Here is an 11,369-nt window from a genome sequence, read left to right as displayed (position 1 = left end):
ATCCTGTAGCTTTTTGACAGTATCTTATCTTCCAATGATGCCCTACATCTGTATGATACTATTTCCTCATTACCCATGATGAGAACTTCAACCACTAAGTAAACTCAGTTTATCTGCTTTTCTTTAAAAACTTTTTTTAGTCCATTTTGTTTTTTTTCATGATAGTAATATTGAGTCTTACAGATTCAAATGATGAAACTGTTTTTCCATCAGTTTTGTCTAGTGTGTGTTTTCTACATTTCAAATAATGTTGCTGCTATAGAAAATTTTCAGGATGACCACTTTCCTGTTAACTTGTTTTGGTGAATGTTTCACTTTACCTTACTATATATATATGGTTTTCTATTTTTATCTACCCCCATTTCTCACTTGGTTTATGGCATTAGCAATCTCTCCTATTTGCAACATCAATCTAAGACTCTGGAATTTGAAATTGCAAATTCTCCTTGTTCTCTTTCACAACTAATAATTGAATGTACATTGTGATATATTCTTGTCTGCACTGTGTATTTTTTAAAATTAGGAATTGGGTCATTATCTAAAATCTTCAGAACACCTTTCCAAATCTCTTTTTAAAATTTCAATTTCTTTAAACTTCATTCAGGAAGTGCTAGAAAACCACTGACACAGGTTTTCAGGAGTCTGGGAAAACATTCCTAATGTAATTTATTAAATGCAAGCAGTATGCCATATTTTAAATTTTCTCTGAGTGAATTCTTAAACAGATAACACATTGCTTAATTCATCAAATAACAAGTTCTCATGTATTAATTAAAGTGTTAAAACCTTTAACCATTTTCTCCTTCTGTCTCATCAATTCTACCCATCAACATTGGGAGCCTGGGAGATGGAGTTGGTACCTTTCCAGGCCCATTTGTATATAGCACAGGACATAGAACAGCTGGTTTGGGGCTGAGAGATATACAAGATACATGTGAGATATTCAAGAGATATGTGAGATATGTATTAGGCTTACCATTATATTTTCTTCTAGCAGAGTTCTTATTAAATGAGTGAATCTGAAAATTGAGTCAACTCATTCTTTTGTCTTATTATAATAAAACAAGGTCTCTTAGCACCTACTGCTAGAATCCAAAGTGCTGGCATTCTTGCTTCCAGTAATACCAGTCTTTTCCTTTTTCTAAATAAGTTTTGTGTCCCCACTCCTTCCTTCAATAAATGTGATGGTTTATGTCATATCTGTGATCAAACACTAAGGAATTAAAGATGAATAAAAAAGAAGATGAACAAGATTTTGGCTTTGCCCTTGAAGTGCCTGAGAACTACCCTCTATTCTTACATGTTAAGTTTTCATTTGTGGTATATTTTCCAAGTTGACTCAGAAACTGATCATTTTTCATTTCCTTCCTGCTGCCATCCTGGTCTAGGACACTCTGTCTTTCAAATTTATTAGTATGGTAGCTTGCAAAAAGTTTACAAGAGTGGACTCTTGCTCCCCTTATTCTCTTCTCAATATGTCAGTCAAGAGCATATTGAGAAAATTTAAAATCTATTTTTAAATCTATGTTGTATCACACACATCATTCTTTCACTCAAAACCCTACAATGGTTTCCATTTTTTACCAAAATCAACAGCTCAAGTCTTTACAGAGGTGGACAAATCTCTTCAAAATTCTGGCTTCCCATTACCTCTTTCACCTCATCTCCTATCTCTTACCCCCTTTCTCAGTCCTGGCCCAGGCCTCCTTGTTTCTTTTTGTTTTCTCTTTCCTTCTTCCTTCCTTCCTTTCTTCTTTTTTCTTTATGTGGTACCATGAATTGAACTCAGGGCCTCACACACATTAGGCAAGCACTCTGCCACTGAATTATATCCCCATTCCTTTTTATTTCAGTTTGAGATTGGGTCTCCCTATGTTGATGAAGTTGGCCTCAAACTTGTGATCATCCTACCTCAGCCTCTGAAGTAGCTGGACCTTATTACTTTTTTTAAAAAAAAATTTTTTAGATGTTGATGGACCTTTATTTTATTCATTTATTGATATGTGGTGCTGAGAATCGAACCCAGTGCCTCACACATGCTAGGCAAGCACTCTACCACTGAGCCACAACCACAGCCCAAGACCTTATTACTTTTTGATTACAACAAACATACATATTTTCAAGACCTTTGCTCTAGCTATTTCCTCTTCCTAGAGTAATCTACTTGACTAACTTTCTTACCTCTTTTAAGTCTCCTCCCCTCAAAGGCCGTTTTTTCAATAAAGCCTACTATAATCTCTTTATTTAATACTCAAACTGTCCTCTATGCACTAGCACTCCTGATCTTCTCCTGAGCCTGATGAGTCTTTTAAAAAACATTTTATCTTCATCTAATATATTGTACGTTTTATTTATTTACTTGATTGTTTGTCTGACTCCCCCAGCTAGAAAGATGAGCCTAGGATATTTGGATGTCTTGTTCATTTATGTATTTTAAGTCCTGAAAATATTTCCTACTGCATAGGTACTTAATAAATTATTTGTTAAATAAATGAATGTTTGTTCATAGATTATGTTCAGTCCTTATATTCCCAATAGATGGAAAATATACCACTATTAACCCTTTCAATATATCAAGCCTCTCATTATATCTTCTGGTTTTCAAATGTAGTTGTGGTATATTATATTATTGTCACGACTCCTTCCTTCAATAATAACAGGATTGTTTCCAGGTTTATAGCATGTGCCTGCTATATTTCTGAAGGAATAAATACATCCATGCTTCACTGAAAATTCTGTAAAAGAATACTAAAATCACTTAAAATAAAGGGCTGGGGATATAGGTCAGGAGTAGGGCACTTATCGAGGCATGAGGCCTTGGGTTCAACTTCTAGCACTGCAAAAATAGATAAATAAGAAAAGTAAGAATGATACTTCTTAGGAATGCATACATATGTAATAGAATTATATATAACAAAAGAAAGCAAGAAGTGAATAAAATTGGGATTCAAGGTAGTTGATGTTTCTTCAATTGGAAGAAGTCAGGTAGCTGAAATAAGGGGTAACAGATAATGGATATATAGGTAGTTTTCTTTTAAAAAATATTTTGTTTATTTTTGGGGTGCTGGGGATTGAACCCAGTCTCTTGTGCATGCTAAGTAAGCACTCTATAACTGAGCCACACCTCAGTTGTATATGCAGTTTTTAAGTTCTAATCTTTTGTATGGCAGGTGAATGCTAATTTAACTATTAAAAATAACTCTAAGTTACCAAAGTTATAATCAAAAGCATGTCATTTAAATACCAGTGATATGAGTGCATTTCAAATAACATCAAGGATTATAATTAATCTAATTGACATCCAAAAGAATTGCAGAAAGAGGAAAATAGATGTCAGTTCCAGCTTGTATTTTTTAGAATAAACTTTGTGAAGTTGGCATGCTGTGTGTTAGATTATTTATTTTCCTTGTGATGGGAAAATGTTAGTAATGGCCTTGACTTAAAATCTAACTTCCTATGCCACTTATGAAGAAATTAAAAAAAAAAAGAGATAGAGGTTTGGATCAAGGGGGGATTCAGGCTGGGTATGTTGGTGTATACCTGTAATCCTAGCAACTTGGGAGGCTGAGGCAGGAGGATTGCAAGTTGGAGGCTGGCTTTTGGCAATTTAGTGAGACCCTGTCTCAAAATAAAAAATAAAGGGCTGAGAATGTAGTTACAAGGGTGTGGTAGAATACCCTTGGGTTCAATCCCCAATATCCCAAACTGAAAACAAACAAAAATATGAACAAAAAACCTAACCAAACCAACTAACCAGCCAACTAACCAACCAACCAAAGAACAACAACAACAAAATCCCACACAAGAGGGAACTCAGTCACCAGATCTGCTTAATAATTTCTACCTGAATCAACGTTTATATTTTAAGTTTATTCTAAAAGTATACAGAGGAAGTGAGGAGGAGAAGGTATAAATTTAACAAAATGGGCTACAAGTAGATAACTGTTGAAGCTGGGTGAATATGTGCATGGGGGTCTACTATGCTATTCCACTTTTATTTACATTTTCCATAAAATATTTCATTCATATTATCCACAATTTAAATTAAGAGTTGAATGCTCTGTGCAACATATTTAAGAATTATTAAAAACAGTGCAAAGCTCTAATTGTACAGTTGTCTGAGCAAACTGCAGGATTTTCCTGCTTTTACCCCTATATGTTGGGAAACCTCCAAACATCAAGTCAAATAAATTAAAGGAAATAAATGGAAGAGAGATCATAAAAGGTAATACAAAAAGCAAAGAAATCTTTTGATATCTTCAAGCCTTAAGACTTGTTTTCATCCCAAGGAGGAGGAGATTCTTCTTTCCCTTGAGTAAACTGAGCTGGAAAGAGTTTCCTTTGAGAGATTTGAGAACTCACAAGGCTACAAACTCTTCTTTGATTTTTTTTAAAGATCTATACATGGAAGAATTGTTTTTCTCTGGACTTAGCAAACATAAGAGAAAGAATTAGGAGATTCCCAACAGTAGCTTGTGTAGCATCTTATCTAGTCAGTGTTCAATTCCTTGAGGTGTCCTTCTACTCAGAAGTCTTTGTTGTGGCCTTGTAATCAGAATACAAGTGATTTTTTTGTAACACTGAAGATGTGATAGAAAAATACTAAGGTAATTTCAGGTGACTAAGGAAATCCGAATTTTAAGGAGATTAGAATTTGTGGTTAAAATCCTAGGGTTATCAAAGAGACATGATATTAAAAGTGTACATTAGAACCTGGTAAAAGGTATAGGAAAACGCTAATCTTTTTTTATAAGTCTAAAATTATTCCAAAAGGAAGAGATGTATAGGAAAACTCGAATCTTTTTTTATAAGACTAAAATTATTCCCAAAGGAAGAGATTATTGAAAAGTTCAGGCTTCAGGTTTAGTTCTGATGCTTGGGACTTTCTGAATTTGCAATACCTCATCTGTAAAATGGGATAATGATAAAACTTATTGCCCTGTGTGATTGTTGTAAGGAACAATGGTGGTTAGGTAAAGGGATGCCTTCTGTAAACACTGAAGCACCAAGCCAATGCTGGTCACTATTCTAAGGCAGAATCAGAAGGAACCAGTAGGGTGGAAAGGAGTTTATAATGTAGGCATGGGTCTCAGGGAACACCAAAGACCCATATATTATAAAACATGAGCAGAGTTCTGTTATTTTTAGGAATTAAACACAAATACCAGATCTTTTATGTGTGCTGATGTAAGCAATGCCATTTATTATATTAGCAGCCATCTAAAAGATAATTTTAAAAAGGGACAAAGTAGTAAGAACAGGAAAAGGGCAAATGAACAAAATGGAAAGCAGCAGCTTCAAAAACCCAAACATTCCTTTTGGGAAGTGACTGGGTCATTGGTTAGTATTTGTTCCAAACATATTTAGTGGAGACAGGAAGGAAAGAGGCATTTTCTCATCTTATCTTCCTCACCAAACTTGGCCAGTGCTCCAGAAAACATACTAAAGCAGGGCTAGACAGGATCAGCCCCTACATGGATCTTCTGATGGCGGATAAGATTGCAGTGGCAGTTAAAGGTTTTTTCACATTTTAAGCACTGGTGAGGTCACTCCCCTGTGTGGCTTCTCTGATGCTCAATAAGAAATGAACGAGAACTGCAGCTCTTATTGCACTGGCTGCACTGATAGGGCTTTTTGCCCTTGTGGATTCTCTGATGCTGGATAAAACCCCTAACTCTGGCTGAAAGCCTTCCCACATTCTTTGCATTGGTACTGCTTCTATATATTATGGATTCCTTGGTGATTAAAAAAGGCCAGAACTTCTACTGAAGGTCTTCCCACACTCATTACATTCATAGGGTCTTTCACCAGTGTGAGTTCTTTGATGTCAAATGAGACCTGAACTCTGAGCAAAGTTCTTCCCACAAACATCACATTTGTGTTGCCCATCTCCTAAGGAGTTTTTCCACTGCCTCTCTATCCCACCATTGGTTCACTAACTTCTTCATTTCGTGATATCTCCCTGGTCTGACCATGAAACATTTTCCCATGTGGTTCTACTACCTTAGGACAGTATTTCCCTAAATAAATGTCACTTGATCCCAGCATCTATGATAGGATCACTATGTCCACAGACATACATCATACCATATGGAAGATTTTAAAAGTTGAAGAGCTCGTGTGTTAATATCTTTTCATAGGTAATGAGGAAAGTTTGCCCTCATTATCAAAATGTGGCTCAGTCTATCCCCATGTGAACTTAGCCTGGGGAAAATTTTTATGCTTCTTCATCTTCTTCATGGACGTGGGAAGATAAAGATCAGGGTGGCTTTTCTGGAGCTTACTCTTAGGAGTCTTTTTCCCTTTTGAGATAGGAAGCTTCAAAGAGACAGTTCCCAAGGAAAGTTACTTTATATATTGACTCATTCATTTATGGAACAAATATCAAGCTTTATCATTCCAGGTATTTCAAGTAGTACTTCATGACTTTCAAATCCACAGCCATCCAAGTTGTATTCCCATAAGGTCTCTCTGCTCTAGCACCTCTCCTTTTCTGGAAAGAGCAAGGCCTTCTCTCACTTCCTTCAAATGTTTGTTCAATGCTTACCTTCTCAATGAGGCCTATCTTAATTCTTCTAATTAATAAAGCAATCTGTTTGCTTAATGTGTTGCTCTTTTTTTTTTTTAAATTTGAGATGGGGGTCTTGTTATGTTGCCTACCCTGGTCTCAAAATCCTAAATTAAAGTAACCCTCCTGCTTGAGTAATAGCTGGGTCTACAGGTACATGCCATTGTGCCGAGTCCCACTGCACTCTGAACCTCCCTTATCTTATTCTATTTTTTATTTATTCAACAACACTTATTACCTTCCAGCATACTACATGGCCTTATTTTTATGTTGTTCATTGTCTCTCCATTATTACAATATAATCTCCATGAGAGCAAGATATATTTTATTGCCTTAGAATAATGCCTGGCACATAGTAGTTCCTCAAAAATGTTTATTGAATGAATAAATGAAGAAAAGGGAAAGGATTGAAACCAGTTCTACTATTTTATGATCTCAATTGATTGGCCCAACGTTGACACCTAAGGCAAAGGCTGCACCACTATCCATATTGGGCAGTGTCCAGACAACCAAATTATGACCTCTTTGCTTAGAGAAGCATAAGGAAAAAATGGTGAGAAACAGACCCAAATTGTCTAAATACTGGAAAGCAGCTGCTGTGTGATCTTGGACTTCCAACTTGCAACCCAGATGAAACCCAAAGAAAACAGCCTCTGACCTCCTCTTTTGACCAAAATATCTGATTCTTTCTTCCACATTTAACTGTATTGTTCTTCACATACCTGAGTAGGTACCTCTTAGGACTCCTCTGTTGTTAGGTCATGGCTCTTCTCTCCTCCTTTTGGCTGGGGAATTGCAACAGGTTTGGAAAACAGAAATTTGTCTGAATAGAACAAATGTGCCATAAGTAGGATTCGTACTTCCCTTTTGTTCAAACTTCACAATTACATCTGAAATGTTCAAGGAACTAGGGAGAATATAAAAACCAGAATACATTCCACATTTTAATAATTACTATTTATATGGCCTTCATGGCTTATTAAACACTTTCATATGTATTATCAAATTGACTCAACACAACCCCCCTTGATGTTATTATCCTGCCTCTTTATTTTTATTCTTTTTTTTTGGTACCAAGGATTGGATCCAGGGGCACTTAACCACGAAGCCACATCCCCAGCCATTTTTATTTTTTTGTTTCCAGACAGGGTCTTGCTAAGTTGCTGAGGCTAGCTTTGAACTTGCAATCCTCCTGCCTCAGGCTGTTGAGCTGCTTTATTCCACCTCTTTAAAAAATTGGTGGTAAGGGGCTGGGAATATAGCTCAGTTGGTAGAGTGCTTACCTCACATGTACAAGGCCCTGGGTTTAATTCTTAGCACCACCCCCCCAAAATTATATATATATAAATGAACTGGGTCAGGGGAAGATAAGACAGATGTATAGCCAGACATATTATATATAGAAAAAAGTCTGGAAAATACACAGAAAATTGTCAAGACTAGTTACTCCTAAGTGCAAGGATTTTGTAATCAGCATGAACTAAAAAGAAACTCAATAAGCTGAATTAATATTCTATAGTGAGAACTCTAATTTATAGAAGCCCTTTGGATACTCTCCTATAGCCAGAGTCAATACTTAATAGTTCAACAAATGAATGCCTCAACAGATGTATGTGTAGGTGGATGAATTTACTGAGCTGTGCTTCCTAGAAAGGTTGGGAGAGGGTTCTCAGTAAGATTCTAGAGGCAGTTCAGGAGGTAGAAGAAAGGAAATGATGGCTAGAAAATTAAAAAATAAATAAATAGAGAAAAGAAGAGGAAAGAAACAAAAGAACTGGCAGGAAAGATGCTCATAAAGGAGGAAAATGAAACCAGAAGGAATTATAATCTGACAAGATTATGGGAGCCAAGGGAAGGTCTGCAGTGTACATGGAATTTACTCAATAAGTCTATTTTAATTTAAACCAAGAGATGTGTTCAATATAATAGAAATATACAGTAACTATATGATTGCTAGGGTAGATGAAATATTGGCTAGACAGGCAACGAAAATAGCTTTGATATAGATGGGAATAATGTGACCGTGAAAAGAACAAGAATCTTGCTATAGATTGATTGGTAGAAGGCTAATAAAAAGTCAGCAAGAGATTTTTATGTTACGTGTAGATAACTAGAGGAAAGCTGAATCCAGTTCCTACAGGGAGAGCTAGAATGGGAAGGCAACTGACTCAGCCCCAAGCGCCCAGTACTATGTTCACAAGGGTGGCCACTACCACCACTAAGATTATATACAAAGCTGTGGCTCAGCAGTAGCACACTTGCCTGGCATATATGAGGCACTGGGTTCTATTCTCAGCACCGCATATAATTAAATAAAATAAAGGTCTATCAACAACCAAAAAATTAAAAAAAAAAAAAGAAATCACAAAGTCTGATTCCACTGGATCTTCTCATACAGTCTTTTACCTACTAAGCATACTTCTCATATCTTTCTATGGCCAAGTGCAAACTCAAAGTGCCAAAGGTGCTACTAGTGGGTGAGTTCTTATAAGAACAGCTGCCATGTCTGTACCATAATGCATGCTAAGGGATTTTCACAGACTGTTTTTATTTGATGCTTACGATAATATTCTGAAGTACACAATTGTTATGGACTAACTTGTGTTCTCTCACAATTCATATGTTTAGGTTCTAACCCTCAATGCGATTATTTGGAGATAAGGCCATTGAGGAGGTGACTAAGGTTAAATAAAGTTATAGGGTGGGGACTAATGTCCTCATGAGAAGAGACACTAGATCGATCTCTCTCTCTCTCTCTCTCTCTCTCTCTCTCTCTCTCTCTCTCTCTCTCTTTCTCTGCATACATGTAGAGGAGAGGTTGTATAAGGATACAGGGTGATCGTTGTGTACAAGCCAGGAAGAGAGATGCCCCAAACCCAAACCTGATATATACTTATCTTAGACTTCCAGCCTTCAGAATTGTGAGAAAATAAATTTCTGTTGTTTAAGTCACCAGTCTGTGACATTCTGTTATGAAAGCCTGAATAGACTAAAAAATACTATTATTACTTCCATTTTGTAGATAAGAGAGCTAAGGCCAAGTGGTTAACTAATCTGCCCAGTATAAGCAACTTCCACAGGGCAAAGCCATGATCTGAACCTATATGTGTAAAACCTTGAAACCTATCCTTTACAGCTATGCCCCACAGCAAATTCTGAAAGTTTTCTAATAATCATGTGCCAGAATTCCAGAGAGCTTCAGGATGGTACTCAGGAGGAAGATGCTTGCATAAGATGAGTCAAAGATGAGCACACTAGGCATTCAGAAGCACTGAGCATTACTGTTATCTGGTAAAGACTCATTAGATGCCCCAGCTGTGATTTATTGGTTTACTTGACCAGGTGAGATATGTTCAACAATAGATAAACTCTGTCTCTCACCTGTCTCTCCAATAGCATGGGACTCCTGAGTGGGGTCTGGGACCCCACTCTGTAGGCTGGGACTGAAGGCTCACTAATGTCTGCTCTGCTACAGGCACTATTTCTTTTTTTTTTAAAGAGAGAGTGAGAGAGGAGAGAGAGAGAGAGAGAGAGAGAGAGAGAGAGAGAGAGAGAGAAGGAGAGAGAGAGAGAGAGAGAATTTTTAATATTTATTTTTTAGTTCTCGGCAGCGAGCGCGCTACCGCTTGAGCCACATCCCCAGCCCCAGGCACTATTTCTTTAGAGAGGACTTTTACTTGGTGGTGAGTTACCATCTGGGGACAGAGAGACAAGATCTGATTTCTAAAGAAATGAACTGAAGAAACACTTCCTAGAAAAAAAGGAAGCAGAAAGGAAGATCTTATTTTATTACCAAAGTCAAGGAACAGTCGGCACAGGGACTCTTGCTGTTCCACAGACACTTTTCCTTCACAAAACTCTCTTCCTACCTCATGTTGTGGTTCATCAAGCTCTCTCTTCAGGTCCTCCAACAAAATCACAGCTTCTTCCCCACTCTCTGGACAATGTTCCCTTACCCAGCCCTGAAGCTCCTTGGGTAGGATGGAGAGGAACTGCTCCAGAACTACAGATCCAAAATCTGCTCCTTTGTGCTCACATGTGACCTCAACTACTGGTAGCAAAGTTCTTGAAATTGGGTTAGAGCCTCCCTTGGTCCAGGGGTCTCCTGGTAGCAGAGCTGCCAAAAGTGTCTTCGGAAGATTTCCCTTGCCAGTGGGTTACTGCTTTTCAGTCTGGGTTCCTGACTATGGAAGTGACTTTCTGTCTCAACTTTCATTGTCAGAAGCTCTTCCCATATCTCAGGAGCTTGAACATTCAGGGATAAAAACCTCCTTTGACTCTGTGTTCATCTTGACCTTGAATAGTTCTTAAAGTACCTTCCAGCTGGAGCTATGCTTCAAGACACACCCTGGGAGGCTCCCTCCTAAGCAGTAAAAATAATTGTTTATAGAGAAAATGGCAATAAATCATGATAGAAACTGATAATATAATCATCATAGTGCCTAAAGCTTTTTGCTGGAAAAGTAAAGTGAATGACCTGGTGAACAAAGAATAGAACTAGTAGAAAAATATAAAGTTATAATGGACAAAGAGCATTGACTTTCAAGGTACTCTGACCTAGGTCTGATTCTAGTTCTAACGTTTACTAATTGTGTGATCTTGTGCCAATTTCTTAAGTTCTTTCAGTATCTGTATATGAAAAAGAAATAGTAATAATATAGAGCTCATGGGGCGGGGTTATAGTTCAGTGGTAGGGCATGTGCCAAGCACACATGAAGCCCTGATTTTTATTCTTAGCACTGGAGAAAAAAGAAAAAAATCCCTTTACCAAACAGAGTTCATGGAGGAAATATTCCATGAA

At 37.2% G+C, this 11,369-nt stretch overlaps 2 pseudogenes across 2 annotated transcripts; both read right to left on the bottom strand.

The window, feature by feature from the left end:
* Positions 1-5,453: 5,453 nt before the first annotated feature.
* On the bottom strand, positions 5,454-6,048 carry LOC308649304 (annotated as a pseudogene). Its single transcript has one exon. The product of its transcript is annotated as an uncharacterized misc_RNA (transcript).
* Positions 6,049-7,003: 955 nt separating this feature from the next.
* On the bottom strand, positions 7,004-10,857 carry LOC308649303 (zinc finger and SCAN domain-containing protein 9-like; annotated as a pseudogene). Its single transcript has 2 exons — positions 10,438-10,857; positions 7,004-7,096 (listed from the first exon to the last, which is right to left on the bottom strand). The product of its transcript is annotated as a zinc finger and SCAN domain-containing protein 9-like (transcript).
* Positions 10,858-11,369: the final 512 nt, after the last annotated feature.

The sequence above is a fragment of the Spermophilus citellus genome, assembly GCF_964194105.1.
Source record: "Spermophilus citellus genome assembly, chromosome: 5".
In the NCBI taxonomy this organism is placed as follows: domain Eukaryota; kingdom Metazoa; phylum Chordata; class Mammalia; order Rodentia; family Sciuridae; genus Spermophilus; species Spermophilus citellus.
This window is presented reverse-complemented; position numbering and strand designations above follow the sequence as displayed.